General features: G+C 42.5%; 1 pseudogene; it reads left to right on the forward strand.

Annotated features, from left to right (window-relative positions):
* Positions 1-19,105: 19,105 nt before the first annotated feature.
* LOC127926466 (hatching enzyme 1.2-like) lies at positions 19,106-20,555 on the forward strand (annotated as a pseudogene).
* The last annotated feature ends 3,727 nt before the right edge of the window (positions 20,556-24,282 follow it).

The raw sequence follows: 24,282 nt of genomic DNA on the forward strand, positions 1-24,282 counted from the left end.
CCTGAAGTCAGTCAGCAGTACACTCCATCTATAAACCTGAAGACAGTCAGCAGTACACTCCATCTATAAACCTGAAGACAGTCAAGTACACTCCATCTATAAACCTGAAGTCAGTCAGCAGTACACTCCATCTATAAACCTGAAGTCAGCAGTACACTCCATCTATAAACCTGAAGTACACTCCATCTATAAACCTGAAGTCAGTCAGCAGTACACTCCATCTATAAACCTGAAGACAGTCAGCAGTACACTCCATCTATAAACCTGAGGTCAGTCAGCAGTACACTCCATCTATAAACCTGAGGTCAGTCAGCAGTACACTCCATCTATAAACCTGAGGTCAGTCAGCAGTACACTCCATCTATAAACCTGAGGTCAGTCAGCAGTACACTCCATCTATAAACCTGAGGTCAGTCAGCAGTACACTCCATCTATAAACACTCCATCTATAAACCTGAAGTCAGCAGTACACTCCATCTATAAACCTGAAGTCAGTCAGCAGTACACTCCATCTATCTAGGTCAGTCAGCAGTACACTCCATCTATAAACACTCCATCTATAAACCTGAAGTCAGTCAGCAGTACACTCCATCTATAAACCTGAAGACAGTCAGCAGTACACTCCATCTATAAACCTGAAGTCAGTCAGCAGTACACTCCATCTATAAACCTGAAGTCAGTCAGCAGTACACTCCATCTATAAACCTGAAGACAGTCAGCAGTACACTCCATCTATAAACCTGAAGTCAGTCAGCAGTACACTCCATCTATAAACTGAAGTCTCAGCAGTACACTCCATCTAAACCTGAAGTCAGTCAGCAGTACACTCCATCTATAAACCTGAAGTCAATCAGCAGTACACTCCATCTATAAACCTGAGGTCAGTCAGTACACTCATCTATAAACCTGAAGTCAATCAGCAGTACACTCCATCTATAAACCTGACAGTCAGCATACACTCCATCTATAAACCTGAGGTCAGTCAGTACACTCCATCTATGAACCTGAAGTCAGTCAGCAGTACACTCCATCTATAAACCTGAAGTCAATCAGCAGTACACTCCATCTATAAACCTGAGGTCAGTCAGCAGTACACTCCATCTATGAACCTGAAGTCAGTCAGCAGTCCATAACCTGAGGTCAGTCAGCAGTACACTCCATCTATGAACCTGAAGTCAGTCAGCAGTACACTCCATCTATAAACCTGAAGTCAATCAGCAGTACACTCCATCTATAAACCTGAGGTCAGTCAGCAGTACACTCCATCTATAAACCTGAAGTCAATCAGCAGTACACTCCATCTATAAACCTGAGGTCAGTCAGCAGTACACTCCATCTATAAACCTGAAGTCAATCAGCAGTACACTCCATCTATAAACCTGAAGTCAATCAGCAGTACACTCCATCTATAAACCTGAAGACAGTCAGCAGTACACTCCATCTATAAACCTGAAGTCAGTCAGCAGTACACTCCATCTATAAACCTGAGGTCAGTCAGCAGTACACTCCATCTATAAACCTGAAGTCAGTCAGCAGTACACTCCATCTATAAACCTGAGGTCAGTCAGCAGTACACTCATCTATACACTCCATCTATAAACCTGAAGTCAGTCAGCAGTACACTCCATCTATAAACACTCCATCTATAAACCTGAAGTCAGTCAGTACACTCCATCTATAAACCTGAGGTCAGTCAGCAGTACACTCCATCTATAAACCTGAAGTCAGTCAGCAGTACACTCCATCTATAAACCTGAGGTCAGTCAGCAGTACACTCCATCTATAAACCTCCATCTATAAACCTGAAGTCAGTCAGCAGTACACTCCATCTATAAACCTGAAGTCAGTCAGCAGTACACTCCATCTATAAACCTGAGGTCAGTCAGCAGTACACTCCATCTATAAACACTCCATCTATAAACTGAAGTCAGTGTACACTCCATCTATAAACCTGAGGTCAGTCAGCAGTACACTCCATCTATAAACCTGAGGTCAGTCAGCAGTACACTCCATCTATAAACCTGAGTCAGTCAGTCAGTCAGCAGTACACTCCATCTATAAACCTGAAGACAGTCAGCAGTACACTCCATCTATAAACCTGAAGTCAGTCAGCAGTACACTCCATCTATAAACCTGAGGTCAGTAAACCAGCAGTACACTCCATCTATAAACCTGAAGTACACTCCATCTATAAACCTGAAGTCAGCAGTCCATCTATAAACCTGAAGTCAGTCAGCAGTACACTCCATCTATAAACCTGAGGTCAGTCAGCAGTACACTCCATCTATAAACCTCATAAACACTCCATCTATAAACCTGAGTCAGTCAGCAGTACACTCCATCTATCAGTCAGTCAGCAGTACACTCCATCTATAAACCTGAAGTCAGTCAGCAGTACACTCCATCTATAAACCTGAAGTCAGTCAGCAGTACACTCCATCTATAAACCTGAAGTCAGTCAGCAGTACACTCCATCTATAAACCAGTCAGTCAGCAGTACACTCCATCTATAAACCTGAGGTCAGTCAGCAGTACACTCCATCTATAAACCTGAGGTCAGTCAGCAGTACACTCCATCTATAAACCTGAGGTCAGTCAGCAGTACACTCCATCTATAAACCTGAGGTCAGTCAGCAGTACACTCCATCTATAAACCTGAAGGTCAGTCAGCAGTACACTCCATCTATAAACCTGAAGTCAGCAGTACACTAAAGCCTGAGGTCATCTATCTAAAACCTGAAGTCAGGTCAGCAGTACACTCCATCTATAAACCTGAAGTCAGTCAGCAGTACACTCCATCTATAAACCTGAGGTCAGTCAGCAGTACACTCCATCTATAAACCTGAAGTCAGTCAGCAGTACACCATCTATAAACCTGAGGTCAGTCAGCAGTACACTCCATCTATAAACCTGAAGTCAGTCAGCAGTACACTCCATCTATAAACCTGAAGTCAGTCAGCAGTACACTCCATCTATAAACCTGAGGTCAGTCAGCAGTACACTCCATCTATAAACCTGAAGTCAGTACACTCCATCTATAAAACCTGAAGTCAGTCAGCAGTACACTTCCATCTATAAACCAGTCAGCAGTACACTCCATCTATAACCTGAAGTCAGCAGTACACCATCTATAAACCTGAGGTCAGTCAGTCAGTCAGTACACTCCATCTATAAACCTGAGGTCAGTCAGCAGTACACTCCATCTATAAACCTGAAGTCAGTCAGCAGTACACTCCCATCTATAAACCTGAAGGTCAGTCAGCAGTACACTCCATCTATAAACCTGAAGTCAGTCAGCAGTACACTCCATCTATAAACCTGAGGTCAGTCAGCAGTACACTCCATCTATAAACCTGAGGTCAGAAGTCAGTCAGCAGTACACTCCATCTATAAACCTGAGGTCAGTCAGCAGTACACTCCATCTATAAACCTGAAGTCAGTCAGCAGTACACTCCATCTATAAACCTGAAGTCAGTCAGCAGTACACTCCATCTATAAACCTGAAGTCAGCAGTACACTCCATCTATAAACCTGAGGTCAGTCAGCAGTACACTCCATCTATAAACCTGAGGTCAGTCAGCAGTACACTCCATCTATAAACCTGAGTCAGTCAGCAGTACACTCCATCTATAAAATAAACTTGAAGTCAGTCAGCAGTACACTCCATCTATAAACCTGAGGTCAGTCAGCAGTACACTCCATCTATAAACCTGAAGTGTACACTCCATCTATAAAAGTCAGTCAGCAGTACACTCCATCTATAAAAACCTGAAGTCAGTCAGCAGTACACTCCATCTATAAACCTGAAGTCAGTCAGCAGTACACTCCATCTATAAACCTGAAGTCAGCAGTACACTCCATCATCTGAAGTCAGTCAGCAGTTCCATCTCAGCAGTACACTCCTATAAACCTGAAGTCAGTAAGTACACTCCATCTATAAACCTGAAGTCAGTCAGCAGTACACTCATTATAAACCTGAGGTCAGTCAGCAGTACACTCCATCTATAAAACCCAGTCAGCAGTACACTCCATCTATAAACCTGAAGTCAGTCAGCAGTACACTCCATCTATAAACCCAGTCAGCTCCATCTAAACCTGAAGTCAGTCAGCAGTACCTCCATCCCTCTCTAAACCTGAGGTCTTGTTCCCTCCCTCTCCCATCCCTCTCCTCCCTCCTCCCTCCTCCCTCCCTCCTCCCTCCCTCCCCATCCTCCCTCTCTCCTCCCCATCCCTCTCTCTCCCTCCTCTCTCCCTCCCTCCTCCCTCTCTCCCTCCCTCCCCATCCCTCTCTCCCCTCCCCTCCCTCCCTCTCCCTCCCCTCCCCCTCCCTCCCTCCTCTCTCCCTCCCTCCCCATCCCTCTCCCTCCCTCCTCCCCTCTCCCTCCCTCCCTCATCCCTCCTCCCTCCCCTCCCCCCCTCCCCCTCCCTCTCCCCTCCCTCCCTCCCCATCCCCCTCCCTCTCCCTTCCCTCCCTCCCTCCCTCTCCCTCCCTCCCTCCCTCCCTCCCCTCCCCTCCCCCACTCTCCCTCCTCCCTCCCTCTCTCCCCTCCCTCCCTATCACCCTGACAACATTCACAGCTCGTGTCATGTCTTACAACATCAAGGTTATATCATTTTTAAGATGAATGGTCCTCGTTATTTAATCATTAAGTCCTGAGCCCAGAGTCAAGACAGGATATATCCGGGAAGAGGACCAACATTCTAATAGCCAGCTTCCTTTTCCACAACATGTTTGCCTGTTCGTTTGTAAGTTCACCATCATGATTCTACTTAGCAAAATAAGTCATTTTATAGCACAAAAAGACCAAAAAATAAGTTACAGGCCGTGAAGGTTCAATATCTAGCCTTAGAAACGAGTCACAGTAGGTGAAGGCTCAATATCTAGCCTTAGAAACGAGTTACAGTACGTGAAGGCTCAATATCTAGCTTTAGAAACGAGTTACAGTAGGTGAAGGCTCAATATCTAGCCTTAGAAACGAGTCACAGTAGGTGAAGGCTCAATATCTAGCCTTAGAAACGAGTTACAGTACGTGAAGGCTCAATATCTAGCCTTAGAAACGAGTTACAGTAGGTGAAGGCTCAATATCTAGCCTTAGAAACGAGTTACAGTACGTGAAGGCTCAATATCTAGCCTTAGAAACGAGTTACAGTAGGTGAAGGCTCAATATCTAGTGAAAGGCTCAATATCTAGCCTTAGAAACGAGTTACAGGCCGTGAAGGCTCAATATCTAGCCTTAGAAACGAGTTACAGTACGTGAAGGCTCAATATCTAGCCTTAGAAACGAGTTACAGTAGGTGAAGGCTCAATATCCAGCCTTAGAAACGAGTTACAGGCCGTGAAGGCTCAATATCTAGCCTTAGAAACGAGTTACAGGGTGAAGGCTCAATATCTAGCCTTAGAAACGAGTTACAGTACGTGAAGGCTCAATATCTAGCCTTAGAAACGAGTTACAGTACGTGAAGGCTCAATATCCAGCCTTAGAAACGAGTTACAGGCCGTGAAGGCTCAATATCTAGCCTTAGAAACGAGTTACAGGCCGTGAAGGCTCAATATCTAGCCTTAGAAACGAGTTACAGTACGTGAAGGCTCAATATCTAGCCTTAGAAACGAGTTACAGTACGTGAAGGCTCAATATCTAGCCTTAGAAACGAGTTACAGGCCGTGAAGGCTCAATATCTAGCCTTAGAAACGAGTTACAGTACGTGAAGGCTCAATATCTAGCTTTAGAAACGAGTTACAGTACGTGAAGGCTCAATATCCAGCCTTAGAAACGAGTTACAGTATGTGAAGGCTCAATATCTAGCCTTAGAAACGAGTTACAGTAGGTGAAGGCTCAATATCTAGCCTTAGAAACGAGTTACAGGCCGTGAAGGCTCAATATCTAGCCTTAGAAACGAGTTACAGGCCGTGAAGGCTCAATATCTAGCCTTAGAAACGAGTTACAGTACGTGAAGGCTCAATATCCAGGCTTAGAAACGAGTTACAGTAGGTGAAGGCTCAATATCTACCTTTAGAAACGAGTGAGAGGCCGTGCAGGCTCAATATCCAGCCTTAGAAACGAGTTACAGGCCATGAAGGCTCAATATCCAGCCTTAGAAACGAGTTACAGGCCGTGAAGGCCAGGCGTTCTTAATGTTTTGTACACTCAGTGTATATGGTGGAGTTCTCTCAGCTTGGTCCCTTGGGGGATCTCTGGCCCCGTCTAATGAAACAGAGAAAGATGAAAGATGGATGGAAATAGAGAGTCACTGATGTAATGGAGGAAATGCTATACTGTCAGCAATTAAAAGGCACAGGGGCTGTTCTTAGGCACGACGCAACGCAGAGTGCCTGGATTCCGGCCCTCAGCCGTGGTATATTCGCCGTTATATCACAAACTCGAGGTGCCTTGTTGCTATTATAACCTGGTTGCCAACGTAAATAGAACAGGAGGAACGATATGATTTGTCATACCTGTGGTATACGGTCTGATATACCACGGCTTTCAGACAATCAGACAACCCAATTTATAATATGGAATATTCCAGTAGTTTTCGTCATTCTCTGAACCCAACCCACTAAAACCCCAACATTTGGCTCTGAAGTACCCTCTCGCCTGCCACTGACCACTAGGACTATGTTGTGATGAATCTTCCACAGTACTGCCTGTGGATAGACCAGGTCCTGTTGTACCCCAGGTGAGGACGACTGGAGTAAGATACAGTACTGCCTGTGGATAGACCAGGTCCTTTTGTACCCCAGGTGAGGACGACTGGAGTAAGATACAGTACTGCCTGTGGATAGACCAGGTCCTTTTTGTACCCCAGGTGAGGACGACTGGAGTAAGATACAGTACTGCCTGTGGATAGACCAGGTCCTTTTGTACCCCAGGTGAGGACGACTGGAGTAAGATACAGTACTGCCTGTGGATAGACCAGGTCCTGTTGTACCCCAGGTGAGGACGACTGGAGTAAGATACAGTACTGCCTGTGGATAGACCAGGTCCTTTTGTACCCCAGGTGAGGACGACTGGAGTAAGATACAGTACTGCCTGTGGATAGACCAGGTCCTGTTGTACCCCAGGTGAGGACGACTGGAGTAAGATACAGTACTGCCTGTGGATAGACCAGGTCCTTTTGTACCCCAGGTGAGGACGACTGGAGTAAGATACAGTACTATACAGTATTACCCATGTAGGGGTTACAGTATACTGTATGGAGTAAGATACAGTACTATACAGTATTACCCATGTAGGGGTTACAGTATACTGTATGGAGTAAGATACAGTACTATACAGTATTACACATGTAGGGGTTACATTATACTGTATGGAGTAAGATACAGTACTATACAGTATTACACATGTAGGGGTTACAGTATACTGTATGGAGTAAGATACAGTACTATACAGTATTACCCATGTAGGGGTTACAGTATACTGTATGGAGTAAGATACAGTACTATACAGTATTACACATGTAGGGGTTACAGTATACTGTATGGAGTAAGATACAGTACTATACAGTATTACACATGTAGGGGTTACAGTATACTGTATGGAGTAATAATATATAATATATAATATATAATAATACAACGAGTAAGATACTATACAGTATTACACATGTAGGGGTTACATTATACTGTATGGAGTAAGATACAATACTATATAGTATTACACATGTAGGGTTACAGTATACTGTATGGAGTAAGATACTGTACAGTATTACCCATGTAGGGGTTACAGTATACTGTATGGAGTAAGATACTGTACAGTATTACCCATGTAGGGGTTACAGTATACTGTATGGAGTAAGATACTGTACAGTATTACACATGAAGGGGTTACAGTATACTGTATGGAGTAAGATACAGTACTATACAGTATTACCCATGTAGGGGTTACAGTATACTGTATGGAGTAAGATACAGTACTATATAGTATTACACATGTAGGGTTACATTATACTGTATGGAGTAAGATACAATACTATATAGTATTACACATGTAGGGTTACATTATACTGTATGGAGTAAGATACAATACTATATAGTATTACCCATGTAGGGTTACAGTATACTGTATGGAGTAAGATACTGTACAGTATTACCCATGTAGGGGTTACAGTATACTGTATAGAGTAAGATACTATACAGTATTACACATGTAGGGGTTACATTATACTGTATGGAGTAAGATACAATACTATATAGTATTACACATGTAGGGTTACAGTATACTGTATGGAGTAAGATACTGTACAGTATTACCCATGTAGGGGTTACAGTATACTGTATGGAGTAAGATACTGTACAGTATTACCCATGTAGGTGTTACAGTATACTGTATGGAGTAAGATACTGTACAGTATTACCCATGTAGGGGTTACAGTATACTGTATGCAGTAAGATACAGTACTATACAGTATTACACATGTAGGGTTACAGTATACTGTATAGAGTAAGATACAGTACTATACAGTATTACACATGTAGGGGTTACATTATACTGTATAGAGTAAGATACAGTACTATACAGTATTACACATGTAGGGTTACATTATACTGTATAGAGTAAGATACAGTACTATACAGTATTACACATGAAGGGGTTACAGTATACTGTATGGAGTAAGATACAGTACTATACAGTATTACCCATGTAGGGGTTACAGTATACTGTATGGAGTAAGATACAGTACTATACAGTATTACCCATGTAGGGGTTACAGTATACTGTAGGGAGTAAGATACAATACTATACAGTATTACACATGTAGGGGTTACGTAGTATAATAGTATAATATTATAGTGTAGTATAATACTTTATAGTATCGCATAATAGTTTACAGAATAGTATAGTATAATAGTATAGTGTAGTATAATACTCTATAGTACACTATAATAGTTTATAGTATAGCATTATAGTATAATAGCATAGTGTAGTATACAACTTTATACTATAGTATAATAGTATAGTGTAGTATAATAGTATAGTGTAGTATAGTATAATAGTAGTATAGTACATTATATTATGTTATAGTATAGTATACTAGTTTATAGTATAGTATAATAGTATAGTGTAGTATAATAGTATAATGTAGTATAGTATAATAGTATAGTGCAGTATAATAGTATAATGTAGTATAGTATAATAGTATAGTACATAGTACTATACTATAATAGCCTATAGTATAGTATAGTATAGTATAGTATATTGGTATAGTGTAGTATAATACGTTATACTATAGTATTACAGTTTATATTATAGTGTAATATTATAGTGTAGTATAATAGTTTATAGTATAGTATAGTATACTAGTATGGTGTAGTATAGTGTAGTATAATACGGTATACTATAGTATTACAGTTTATTGTATAGTATAATAGCATAGTGTAGTATAATAGTTTATAGTATAGTATAGTATACTAGTATGGTGTAGCATAGTGTAGTATAATAGTTCATAGTATAGTATACTAGTATAGTATAGTGTAGTATAATACGTTATACTATAGTATTACAGTTTATTGTATAGTATAATAGCATAGTGTAGTATAATAGTTTATAGTATAGTATACTAGTATAGTGTAGTATAGTGTCATAATACGTTGTACTATAGTATACGAGTTTATAGTATAGTATAATAGTATAGTGTAGTATAATAGTTTATAGTATAGTATAGTATACTAGTATGGTGTAGTACAGTGTACAGTGTATAGTATAATACATTATACTATAGTATACTGGTTTATAGTATAGTATAATAGTATAGTGTAGTATAATAGTATAATGTATAGTATAATAGTATAGTGCAGTATACTACTTTATAGTATATTATACTAGTTTATAGTGTAGTATAATAGTATAGTGTAGTATAATAGCGTATATTATAGTATAGGATACTAGTATAGTGTAGTATAGTGTAGTATAATACGTTATACTATAGTATTACAGTTTATAGTATAGTATAATAGTATAGTGTAGTATAATAGCTTATAGTATAGTATAATAGTATGGTGTAGTATAGTGTAGTATAATACGTTATACTATAGTATACTAGTTTATAGTGTATTATAATAGTTCATAGTATAGTATACTAGTATGGTGTAGTATAGTGTAGTATAATACGTTGTACTAAAGTATACTAGTTTATAGTATGGTATAATAGTATAGTGTAGTATAATAGTTTATAGTATAGTATACTAGTATGGTGTAGTACAGTGTAGTAGAATACATTATACTATGGTATACTAGTTTATAGTGTAGTATAATAGTATAGTGTAGTACAATAGTTTATAGTACAGTATAATATACTAGTATGGTGTAGTACAGTGTAGTATAATACGTTATACTATACTATTACAGTTTACAGTATAGTATTGTGTAGTATAATAGTTTATAGTATAGTATACTATTATAGTGTAGTATAATACGTTGTACTAGAGTATACTCATTTACATTTACATTTACATTTAAGTCATTTAGCAGACGCTCTTATCCAGAGCGACTTACAAATTGGTGCATACACCTTATGACAACCAGTGGAACAGCCACTTGCATCTAAATCTTGTTGGGGGAGAAGGGGGGTGAGAAGGATTACTTACCCTTACTTACCCTATCCTAGGTATTCCTTGAAGAGGTGGGGTTTCAGGTGTCTCCGGAAGGTGGTGATTGACTCCGCTGTCCTGGCGTCGTGAGGGAGTTTGTTCCACCATTGGGGGCCAGAGCAGCGAACAGTTTTGACTGGGCTGAGCGGGAACTGTACTTCCTCAGTGGTAGGGAGGCGAGCAGGCCAGAGGTGGATGAACGCAGTGCCCTTGTTTGGGTGTAGGGCCTGATCAGAGCCTGGAGGTACTGAGGTGCCGTTCCCCTCACAGCTCCGTAGGCGAGCACCATGGTCTTGTAGCGGATGCGAGCTTCAACTGGAAGCCAGTGGAGAGAGCGGAGGAGCGGGGTGACGTGAGAGAACTTGGGAAGGTTGAACACCAGACGGGCTGTAGTGTAGTATAATACGTTATACTATAGTATACTAGTTTATAGTATAGTATAATAGTATAGTGTAGTATAATAGTTCATAGTATAGTATACTAGTATAGTGTAGTATAATACGTTGTACTAAAGTATACTAGTTTATAGTATAGTATAATAGTATAGTGTAGTATAATAGTTTATATTATAGTATACTAGTATGGTGTAGTATAGTGTAGTATAATAGTTTATAGTATAGTATACTAGTATGGTGAAGTATACTAGTTTATAGTATATTATACTAGTATGGTGTAGTATAATAGTTTATAGTATAGTATACTAGTATAGTGTCGTATAGTGTAGTATAATACGTTGTACTAAAGTATACTAGTTTATAGTATAGTATAATAGTATAGTGTAGTATAATAGTTTATAGTATAGTATACTAGTATGGTGAAGTATAATAGTTTATAGTATATTATACTAGTATGGTGTAGTATAGTGTAGTATAATAGTTTATAGTATAGTATAATAGCATAGTGTAGTATAATAGTTTATAGTATAGTATAGTATAGTATACTAGTATGGTGTAGTATAGTGTAGTATAATAGTTTATAGTATAGTATAATAGTTTATAGTATAGTATACTAGTATAGTGTCGTATAGTGTCATATAATATGTTGTACTATAATATACGAGTTTATAGTATAGTATAATAGTATAGTGTAGTATAATAGTTTATAGTATAGTATACTAGTATGGTTTAGTACAGTGTAGTATAATACGTTGTACTATATTATACTAGTATAGTGTTGTATAGTGTAGTATAGTGTAGTATAATAGTATAGTGTAGTATAATAGTTTATAGTATAGTATACTAGCATGGTGTAGTATAGTGTGGTATAATACGCTGTATACTAGTTTATAGTAGTACGGGTAGTCACATTGCATAACATCGAACATCCAAAGAGAGTCTATGTTACTGGATGAGGCGTTATATAGAACCATCACTGACATGAAGCCATCCAGTCACATGACAGTGGTCTTTATTCCTGACAGGACACTGCTACTATAAGGTCACCCTAAAGCCCTCACAGGTGTCCTGTGTGGATTTAAGTATGCTCTCTCTAATTCTCTCTTTCTCTCTTTCTTTCGGAGGACCTGAGCCCTGGGACCATGCCTCGGGACTACCGGGCATGATGACTCCTTGCTGTCCCCAGTTGGCCGTGCTGCTGCTCCAGTTTCAACTGTTCTGCCTGTGATTATTATTTGACCATGCTGGTCATTTATGAACATTTGAACATCTTGGCCATGTTCTGTTATAATCTCCACCCGGCACAGCCAGAAGAGGACTGGCCACCCCTCATAGCCTGGTTCCTCTCTAGGTTTCTTCCTAGGTTCCTGCCTTTCTAGGGAGTTTTTCCTAACCACTGTGCTTCTACACCTGCATTGCTTGCTGTTTGGGGTTTTAGGCTGGGTTTCTGTACAGCACTTTGAGATATCAGCTGATGTACGAAGGGCTATATAAATACATTGGATTTGATTTACAGTAAAGAGCCTATTTTACTATGCTGAACGGTCCATTTCATTCACAGTTCACACTCAAAATAAAACCTCATTGAACCAAACTGCTCTATTCCCTTACAGATAAAACAAACATCATTTATCAGTGACTCCTCTGCTGACCTCTACAGCTTCTACCAGCTGCAGCCCACTGGGTTCCTCTCCCTCTCCTCTCCTCTCCTCCTCTCCTCTCCTCTCCTCTCCTCTCCTCTCCCTCCTCCTCCCCTCCCCTCTCCCTCTCCTCTCCCCTCCTCCTCTCCTCTCCTCTCCCTCCTCTCCTCTCCCTCCCCCTCCCCTCCCTCTCCCTCTCCCCCTCCCCTCCTCTCCTCTCCCCTCCCCTCCTCTCCTCCCTCCTCTCTCCTCCTCTCCTCCTCCCCTCCTCTCCCTTCTCTTCTTTTCTCTTCTCTCCTCTCTCTCCTCTCTCTCCTCTCCTTCCCTCTCTCCCCTCACATCTCGCTGCCGTACCCTTCCCTCCCCTGTATCTCCATCCACTCCTCTCCGATCTCTCCCCGTATCTCCCTCCCTCCTCCTCTCCTCCCCCGCTCCCCACTCCTTCTCCCCCTCCTTGCTCCCTACTCCTTCTCCTCCCCTCCAGCTCCCTACTCCTTCTCCTCCCCTCCAGCTCCCTACTCCTTCTCCTCCCCTCCAGCTCCCTACTCCTTCTCCTCCCCCCAGCTCCCTACTCCTTCTCCTCCCCCAGCTCCCTACTCCTCCCCTCCCTCTCCTCTCCTCCCCAGCTCCCTACTCCTTCTCCCCCAGCTCCTCTCCTTCTCCTCCCCCCAGCTCCCTACTCCTCCCCTCCCTCCTCTCCTCCCCCAGCTCCTTACTCCTTCTCCTCCCCCTCTCCCAGCTCCCTACTCCTTCTCCTCCCCCTCTCCCTACTGCTCTCCTCCCCCAGCTCCCTACCCTTCTCCTCCCCCAGCTCCCTACTCCTTCTCCTCCCCCAGCTCCCCTCCTTCTCCTCCCCCAGCTCCCTACTCCTCTCCTCCCCCTTTCTCCCTACTCCTCTCCTCCCCCAGCTCCCTACTCTTTCTCCTCCCCCCAGCTCCCTACTCCTCTCCTCCCCCAGCTCCCTACTCCTCCCTCGCTCCTTCTCCTCTCCTCCCCCCTTTCTCCCTACTCCTCCCCTCCCCTCATCTCCTCTCCTCCCCCTTTCTCCCTACTCCTCCCCTCCCCTCCTCTCCTCTCCCCGCTCCCTACTCCTTCTCCTCCGCCCAGCTCCCTACTCCTTCTCCTCCCCCAGCTCCCTACTCCTTCTCCCCCCCTCTCCCTACTCCTTCCCCTCCCCCTCTCCCCTCCCCCCTCTCCCTACTCCTTCTCCCCCCTCCCCTCCTCCCCCCTCCCTACTCCTTCTCCTCCCCCAGCTCCCTACTCCTTCTCCTCCCCCCTCCCTCTCCTTCTCCTCCCCCCTCTCCCTACTCCTTCTCCCCCCTCCCTACTCCCTCTCCCCCGCTCCCTACTCCTTCTCCCCCTCCCTCCTCTCCCCCCCGCTCCCCCTCCCTACTCCTCTCCCCTCAGCTGCATGTCTAAATATGACATAGTGCCATTTTCACACACCATCTCCATTTTCTCCAGTTAGGACAGTTCAGGCTGAACACACCATCTCTCCATTGTTATGTTACATGACCAGCGTAGCTTTGTGTGTGTGTGTGTGTGTGTGTGTGTGTGTGTGTGTGTGTGTGTGTGTGTGTGTGTGTGTGTGTGTGTGTGTGTGTGTGTGTGTGTGTGTGTGTGTGTGTGTGTGTGTGTGTGTGGACAGAGTACTGTAGATTAATAAATCATAATGTTGCCGTGAGAGCCACCTCTGTCACCTTCATTGTTTATTCTCACACCTCAACTCCCCCAGGGGGCAGGCGGAGAAAGGGATGGAAGTATTTAGCAGAGAGAGAGAGAGAGGAGAGAGAGAGAAGTATTTAGCAGAGAGAGAGAGACAGAGAGAGAGAGGAGGGGAGAGAGACAGAGAGATAGAGACAGAGAGACAGAGAGAGAGAGAGAGACAGAGAGAGAGAGAGAGAGAGAGAGAGAGACAGAGAGACAGAGAGACAGAGAGAGAGAGAGAGAGAGAGAGAGAGAGACAGAGAGAGAGAGAGAGAGAGAGAGACAGAGAGATATAGAGAGGGAGAGAGAGAGACAGAGAGAGCGAGATAGAGACAGAGAGAGAGAGAGAGAGACAGAGAGACAGAGAGACAGAGAGAGAGAGAGAGAGAGACAGAGAGAGACAGAGAGATATAGAGAGGGAGAGAGAGAGACAGAGAGATAGAGACAGAGAGACAGAGAGATAGAGACAGAGAGACAGAGAGAGAGAGAGAGAGAGAGAGAGAGAGAGAGAGAGAGAGAGAGAGAGAGAGAGAGAGAGAGAGACAGAGAGAGACAGAGAGAGACAGAGACAGAGAGAGAGAGAGAGAGACAGAGAGAGGGAGAGAGAGAGAGAGAGACAGAGAGAGGGAGAGAGAGACAGAGAGATAGAGACAGAGAGACAGAGAGATAGAGACAGAGAGACAGAGAGAGAGAGAGAGACAGAGAGAGAGAGAGAGGGAGAGAGAGAGAGAGAGAGAGAGAGAGAGAGAGAGACAGAGAGAGAGAGAGAGAGAGAGAGAGAGAGAGAGAGAGAGAGAATCTATAACAAACACACCTAAGCTATACAGGCACAACTACCACAATCTTTAACAAACATTTTCATTTCAATACCTTTGACTAATATTTACAGACAAATATTAAAATGTTGAGTTTGTCTGAACAACTTGTTTTACTTATGAGTCTTAAAGTAGTTGCCAAACAGAAAATGGCAACCTGACAATATATGAGCAGTGGTCTGTATGCTTAGTCCTGTACTCCTTGTTCACCCACGACTGCGCGGCAGCGCATGACTCCACACCACCAAGTTCACTGATGACACGACGATGGTAAGCCCTGATCACCGACGGTGACGAGACGGCCAATAGGAAGCAGGTCAGAGCCCTGGCAGTGTGGCGCCAGGACAACAATGTCTTCCTCAACGTCAACAAGGAGCTGATGGTGGAGCTACAGGAAACAGGGGCAGGTCCACATCCACGGGCCCCAGTGGACGGGGTCAAGAGCTTCCTGTTCCTCTGTGACCACATCCCTGAGGATTTACAGACCTGTCATTACACCCTAACTACAGACCTGCCATTACACCCTAACTACAGACCTGTCATTACACCCTAACTACAGACCTGTCATTACACCCTAACTACAGACCTGTCATTACACCCTAACTACAGACCTGTCATTACACCCTAACTACAGACCTGTCATTACACCCTAACTACAGACCTGCCATTACACCCTAACTACAGACCTGCCATTACACCCCAACTACAGACCTGCCATTACACCCTAACTACAGACCTGCCATTACACCCTAACTACAGACCTGCCATTACACCCTAACTACAGACCTGCCATTACACCCCAACTACAGACCTGTCATTACACCCTAACTACAGACCTGCCATTACACCCTAACTACAGACCTGTCATTACACCCTAACTACAGACCTGCCATTACACCCTAACTACAGACCTGCCATTACACCCCAACTACAGACCTGCCATTACACCCTAACTACAGACCTGCCATTACACCCTAACTACAGACCTGCCATTACACCCTAACTACAGACCTGTCATTACACCCTAACTACAGACCTGCCATTACACCCTAACTACAGACCTGCCATTACACCCTAACTACAGACCTGTCATTACACCCTAACTACAGACCTGCCATTACACCATAACTACAGACCTGTCATTACACCCTAACTACAGACCTGCCATTACACCCTAACTACAGACCTGTCATTACACCCTAACTACAGACCTGCCATTACACCCTAACTACAGACCTGCCATTACACCCCAACTACAGACCTGCCATTACACCCTAACTACAGACCTGCCATTACACCCTAACTACAGACCTGCCATTACACCCTAACTACAGACCTGCCATTACACCCTAACTACAGACCTGTCATTACACCCTAACTACAGACCTGTCATTACACCCCAACTACAGACCTGCCAATACACCCCAACTACAGACCTGTCATTACACCCTAACTACAGACCTGTCATTACACCCCAACTACAGACCTGCCAATACACCCCAACTACAGACCTGTCATTACACCCCAACTACAGACCTGTCATTACACCCTAACTACAGACCTGCCATTACACCCTAACTACAGACCTGTCATTACACCCTAACTACAGACCTGCCAATACACCCCAACTACAGACTTGTCATTACACCCTAACTACAGACCTGTCATTACACCCTAACTACAGACCTGCCATTACACCCTAACCTGTATAGACCAGCCATAACACCCTAACCTGTACAGACCTGCCATTACACCCTAACTACAGACCTGCCATTACACCCTAACTACAGACCTGTCATTACACCCTAACTACAGACCTGTCATTACACCCCAACTACAGACCTGTCAATACACCCTAACTACAGACCTGTCATTACACCCTAACTACAGACCTGCCATTACACCCTAATTACAGACCTGCCATTACACCCTAACTACAGACCTGCCATTACACCCCAACTACAGACCTGTCATTACACCCTAACTACAGACCTGTCATTACACCCTAACTACAGACCTGCCATTACACCCTAACTACAGACCTGCCATTACACCCCAACTACAGACCTGTCATTACACCCTAACTACAGACCTGTCATTACACCCTAACTACAGACCTGCCATTACACCCTAACTACAGACCTGCCATTACACCCTAACTACAGACCTGCCATTACACCCTAACTACAGACCTGTCATTACACCCTAACTACAGACCTGCCATTACACCCTCACTACAGACCTGTCATTACACCCCAACTACAGACCTGCCATTACACCCTAACTACAGACCTGCCATTACACCCTAACTACAGACCTGCCATTACACCCTAACTACAGACCTGCCATTACACCCTAACTACAGACCTGCCATTACACCCTAACTACAGACCTGCCATTACACCCTAACTACAGACCTGCCATTACACCCTAACTACAGACCTGCCATTACACCCTAACCTGTATAGACCTGCCATTACACCCTAACTACAGACCTGCCATTACACCCTAACTACAGACCTGCCATTACACTAACTACAGACCTGCCATTACACCCTAACTACAGACCTGCCATTACACCCTAACTACAGACCTGCCATTACACCCTAACTACAGACCTGCCATTACACCCTAACTACAGACCTGCCACTACACCCTAACCTGTACAGACCTGCCATTACACCCTAACTACAGACTTGTCATTAAACCCTAACTACAGACCTGTCATTACACCCCAACTACAGACCTGCCATTACACCCTAACTACAGACCTGCCATTACACCCTAACTACAGACCTGCCATTACACCCTAACCTGTTTTTATTGTCTAGATTATTACAGTGTTTTATTGTCTATATTATTACAGGGTTTATATTATAGATTATTACAGTGTTTATATTATAGATTATTACAGTGTTTATATTATAGATTATTACAGGGTTTATATTATAGATTATTACAGGGTTTATATTATAGATTATTACAGTGTTTATATTATAGATTATTACAGTGTTTATATTATAGATTATTACAGTGTTTATATTATCTAGATTATTACAGTGTTTATATTATAGATTATTACAGTGTTTATATTATAGATTATTACAGTGTTTATATTATAGATTATTACAGTGTTTATATTATCTAGATTATTACAGTGTTTATTATCTATATTATTACAGTTTTTATATTATAGATTATTACAGGGTTTATATTATAAATTATTACAGTGTTTATATTATAGATTATTACAGTGTTTATATTATCTAGATTATTACAGTGTTTATTATCTAGATTATTACAGTTTTTATATTATAGATTATTACAGGGTTATATTATAAATTATTACAGTGTTTATATTATAGATTATTACAGTGTTTATATTATCTATTATCTATTATCGGTCCTTCTGTAGCTCAGTTGGTAGAGCATGGCGCTTGTAACGCCAGGGTAGTGGGTTCGATCCCCGGGACCACCCATACGTAGAATGTATGCACACATGACTGTAAGTCGCTTTGGATAAAAGTGTCTGATAAATGGCATATATATATATTACAGTGTTTATATTATAGATTATTACAGTGTTTATATTATCTAGATTATTACAGTGTTTATTATCTATATTACTAAAGAGCTGCAATGATTTCAATGTACTGTTTTCCACCTGCTGTATCCTGTGCAGGTGACAAATAAACAATAAAAGTTGAAACGTTCCTCAGCACATCATTGTAGTAGAGTCAACTGTCATAACATTAGTGTGTGACCTATTTGTTGAGTAGGCCTGGCCAGGTGTAAATGGACCCGTATGGATTAAAACCATGTTGAAACTGTAGGTGTGGTGGTGGAGCCCTCCCTTCAGAGGTTTATTTAGGACTCAACAACATGGACCCCAACCCAGAATCCTCCAGCAGACACAACCTGAGGAGGACTGTATAAAAAGCCCAGGACTGACCAGACAGAATCACACACCAAGACTCTCCAAAGCATCTCCAGGACCAAGAAGCCATCTAGAGTATCTCCACTGTCAGATCCAAGGAGCCATCCAGTCTCTCCTCTCCACACACTGAAGATGGAGCAAAGCCCCTCTCTCACCCTGCTGCTGCTGCTGCTGCTGGGCCTCTCTCAGGCCAACCCTCTCATGGAGGATGGAAGTGGACCAGAGATCCTAACAGACAACCCTGAGGCTGTAGACATCACTGAGAGAATTCTGACCACTAATAACGGCTCCAGTCAGTTCCTGTTGGAGGGGGACATGGTGGCACCAACAACCAGAAACGCCATGATTTGCTATAGGTACAACCAACATACACTGAAAACAATATTGTGCGAATTCTGCTTTTAAAACTATCTGCATCAGGTTTTTTGAGTATTTCTAACACAAGGCATTTTTATGTTTAATATACTTCACTTTTAGTGTTTCAGAAAGTTGCATGATCACAAAATATACTTCGCTTCGTTAAAACCTGCATACAAACATTGTGTAGAAAGTAGCATTATAAAGTCAAAAGAATGTGGAATTACCCACAATCCTCTAAAAACAGAGACAGGTGTCAAAAAGTTGTTGCTAGAACTTAAAGTTAGTAAGTTGGGGAAAAATTTCCCTTGGAGTTGTTTTAAGTGCATCTTATGTTGATATATTTACATATTTAAATTTCAGGTTGGTTAAACGAGTAAAGTAGAGTAAGGGACTAATTATATTGAAGTAGAGATAACAAATATATTTTTTAGGTCAAAATAATTGTATTTTCTACTATAATTGACTAACACCCTGAATGTTATTTTACAGTGCCGGGTGCTTCTGGAACAAAGGCTCCAACGGACTGGTTGAAGTGCCCTACACAGTGAGCAGTAGCTTCAGTTCCTCTGACAAGCAGGGCATTGAAAACGCCCTCCGGGCCTTCACTTCCCAGACCTGCATTCGCTTCGTGCCTTGGCAGAATCAGGTTGACTTCATCAGCTACGAGCCCAGAGACGGGTGCTGGTCCCTCTTGGGAGAGTGGGAGGCCAACAGACGGTCTCTCTCCAAATGAACGGGTGTGTTTACTTCGGCATCATTCAGCACGAGACTCTCCACGCTCTGGGCTTCCAACATGAACAAACCAGGAGCGACCGTGACGAGTACGTCACCATCAACTGGAGTAACATCGACTCTAACAATGCCTACAACTTTGATAGATCAAACACCAACAACCTGAACACTCCCTATGACTACAGCTCTGTCATGCACTATGGAAAAACAGCCTTCTCTGTCAACGGGATGGACACCATCACCCCCATCCCCAACCCCAACGTGCCCATCGGCCAGAGACAGGGGTTGTCCACCACGGACATCCTGAGGATCAACAGACTCTACGGCTGCTGAGAGGAAGACATCAAGTCACAGGAGAAAAGTCTGGGAAAGACCAGATGAAGGAAGTCAAGTCTGACATATATAATGTTACCTTATTGATTTAAAATCATTGAGTTGTAACTTTAAAAAAAATGATTATTGCTGTAGTTGTGTAGTTCTCTAATTATTTTAATCATATGACTTAATTAATTATCTAAAATAAACAAGATTGAAAGCAGATGCTATTGTGTAATTCTAGTGTTTTCTAGTGTGTGTGTTTGTCTGTGTGTCTGTGAGAGAGAGAGAGAGAGAGAGAGAGAGAGAGAGAGAGAGAGAGAGAGAGAGAGAGAGAGAGAGAGAGAGAGAGAGAGAGAGAGAGAGAGAGAGAGAGAGAGAGAGAGAGAGAGAGAGAGAGAGAGAGAGAGAGAGAGAGAGAGAGAGAGAGTTAACAGACTGGGCACAAGTCCTCCATGTCTGTCCTGATCCAAGACATTCGTCCTCCAATCAGCACTAGAGTTACATCACTTCTGTCACAACTACAATGACATCATTTCTCTCACCTAAACACAATAAGACACTAGGAATATTCACAACTACAACGACATCATTTCTCTCACCTAAACACAATAAGACACTAGGAATATTCACAACTACAATGGCATGAAAGATAATAATTATTTTTGGAAGAGAATGAAGGAGGCAGACAGAGGACAACATAAATATCTGCTCTGGGAATCTGACAACAAAGCAGAAATAAAAATCAACCACACGGTATTTTCTTGATAAGATTTATACTGTAGATGTAACTGGTCTGGTCTGCTAAAATCATCACTTCAAAGTGGAGTCACATGTCCCCCCAAAAATACAGATTTCTCCTCAAAATGTTTTCAAATGCTGTGCATTGAATCTTATCACATAACAAGATAGACTAACATACCAAAATGTTCTGCAGACATGCTGACATCTCTCTCTATTTATCTTGGATCTTGGAGGGCACTACGGTGTTGAACGCTGAGCTGTAGTCAATGAACAGCATTCTTACGTAGGTGTTCCGTTTGTCCAGGTGGGAAAGGGCAGTGTGGAGTCCAATAGAGATTGCATCATCTGTGGATCTGTTGGGGCGGTATGCAAATTGGACTGGGTCTAGGGTGTCTGGGATGATTGTGTTAATGGATGTCATGCCCAGACATTCAAAGAATTTGATAGCTACAGATGTGAGTGCTACGGGGCGATGATCATTTAAATAGGTTACCATGGTGTTCTTGTGCACAGAGACTATGGTGGTCTGCTTGAAACATGTAGGTCTTACAGACTGGGTCAGGGAGAGGTTGAAAATGTCAGTGAATACACTTGTCAGCGCTCGGAGAACACGTCCTGGTAATCCATCTGACCCTGTGGGCTTTGTGAACGTTAAACTGTTTAAAAAGGTCACATCGGCTACGGAAAGCATGATCACAAAGTCATCCAGAACAGCTGGTGCTCTCACGCATGGTTCAGTGTTGCTCGGCTCAGAGCAAGCGTTGCATGCATTTAGCCCATCTGGTAGGCTTGTGTCACTGGGCAGCTCGTGGCTGGGTTCCCCTTGTAATACTTAATCGTTTGGAAGCCCTGTATTTGCTCGCAAGTTGATTTTGTTCACCCACACCAGAAGCAATCAGGAGGAAGAACTATATTAATTTGGGGACAAGACAAAAAGCATTGAACATTTATGGCAATTTAGTTATATAGATTGCTGTTGCTAGCTCATGGGATAAAGCACAAGGTCCTATACTCCGACAATAAAATCACAGAAAAAAAGGTAAATGAAATGAGTTTCTCGTCATCTCTCCTCCTTCCTTCAGGCTTCTTCTCCTTTGGACTTTATATGGCGGTTGGCAATCACCTTTACAGCATTACTACAACCAACTGAAGTGTCACATATAAAACAACAGATTAACCTGTTACTCCTACCCCCTACTTTTTCGAACATTCTGTTAAAAATCGCGCAACATTTCAGCGCCCTGCTGCTCATGCCAGGAATATAGTATATGCATATGATTAGTATGTGTGGATAGAAAACACTCAGACGTTTATAAAACTGGTTAAATCACGGCTGTGACTATAACAGAACGTGCATTTCATCGAAAAGCGCAGGAAAATATATATCCATCCGCCACTTCAACCCATTGATAAAGGCGAACCACAATAAATGGGGCTGAGGTTGCAATACCTACAGCTTCCACACGATGTCAACAGTCTTGTCATTTGCCTAGGCTTTGTTTCTTGGTCAAACGAAGAAGAGACAAGCCATTTGTTCAGGTCTCCGACCGGATATTTTGGTTGAGATTTACCCGGACATTATTTCCAGACGGACAGCTAAAGAATATACATCGCCTCGTGATCAATTTTATTGCTTATTAACGTGTACTAATACCTAAAGTTGCATTACAAAAGAATTTCAAGTATTTTGTGAACGTTTATCGTCGACTTTTTTCATTTTAAAAATGACGTTACGTTATAAGACGCTATTTTTTCGTTTATCACACAGTCTTCATAGATCGATATCTAGGCTATATATGGACCGATTTAATCGAAAAAAAAGACCCAATAGTGATTATGGGACATCTAGGAGTGCCAACAAAGAAGATGGTCAAAGGTAATGAATGTTTTATATTTTATTTGTGCGGTTTGTGTAGCGACGACTATGCTAATTATTTTGTTTACGTCCCCTGCAGGTATTTTGGGGTGTTACATGCTATCAGATAATAGCTTCTAATGCTTTCGCCGAAAAGCATTTTAAAAATCTGACTTGTTGCCTGGATTCACAACAAGTGTAGCTTTAATTCAATACCCTGCATGTGTATTTTAATGAACGTTTTGAGTTTTAACTAATGCTATTAGCATTTAGCGTAGCGCATTTGCATTTCCAGATGTCTAGATGGGACGCCTGCGTGTCAGGTAGGAGCAAGAGGTTAAAACAGTGAACTATGTTTGTTCAATACCACCATACAACAATATCACAATGTATGTGAATGCATGTCTCTGTACCTTGCTGTGTGGCTCTTCATAGTCCCTGTTGTTCCATAAGGTGTATTTTTACCTGCTTTTTCAATCTGATTCTACTGCTTGCATTAGTTACCTGATGTGGAATAGAGTTCCATGTAGTCATGGCTCTATGTAGTACTGTGCGCCTCCCATAATCTTTTCCTGGACTTGGGGACTGTGGAGAGACCTCTGGGGCATGTCTTGTGGGGTACGCATTGTTGTCTGAGATGTGTGCTAGTATTTTAAAAACAGACAGCTTGGGACATTCAGCTTGTCAATAAAAATTAGTGTCCCAGTCCTAGAAAGCTCTAGCCTTTAGCTCAGTGCGGATGTTGTCTGTAATCAATGACTTCTGGTTTGGAAATGTACGCACGGGTCACTGGAGATGACGTTGTCGATGCACTTATTAATGAAGCCGGTGACTGATGTGGTGAACTCCACAAAAACATTGGATGAATCCCGGAACATATTCCAGTCTGTCGCTTAGCAACCGCTTAATCGGACCACTTCTGAATTGAGCGTGTCACTGGTACTTCCTGTTTGAGTTCTTGCTTGTAAGCAGGAATCAAGAGGATAGAGTTATGGTCAGATTTAACAAATGGCGGGTGAGAGAGAGTTCTGTATACATCTCTGTGTGTTGAGTAGAGGTAATCTAGAGTCCCCCCTCTGTCACGTTCTGTCCATCGTTCGTATGTGTTTTCCTTGTTTTAGTGTTGGTCAGGACGTGAGCTGGGTGGGCATTCTATGTTGTGTGTCTGGTTTGTCTATTTCTATGTTTGGCCTG

The sequence above is a fragment of the Oncorhynchus keta genome, unplaced genomic scaffold (genome assembly GCF_023373465.1).
Source record: "Oncorhynchus keta strain PuntledgeMale-10-30-2019 unplaced genomic scaffold, Oket_V2 Un_contig_7619_pilon_pilon, whole genome shotgun sequence".
Classification (NCBI taxonomy): Eukaryota; Metazoa; Chordata; class Actinopteri; order Salmoniformes; family Salmonidae; genus Oncorhynchus; species Oncorhynchus keta.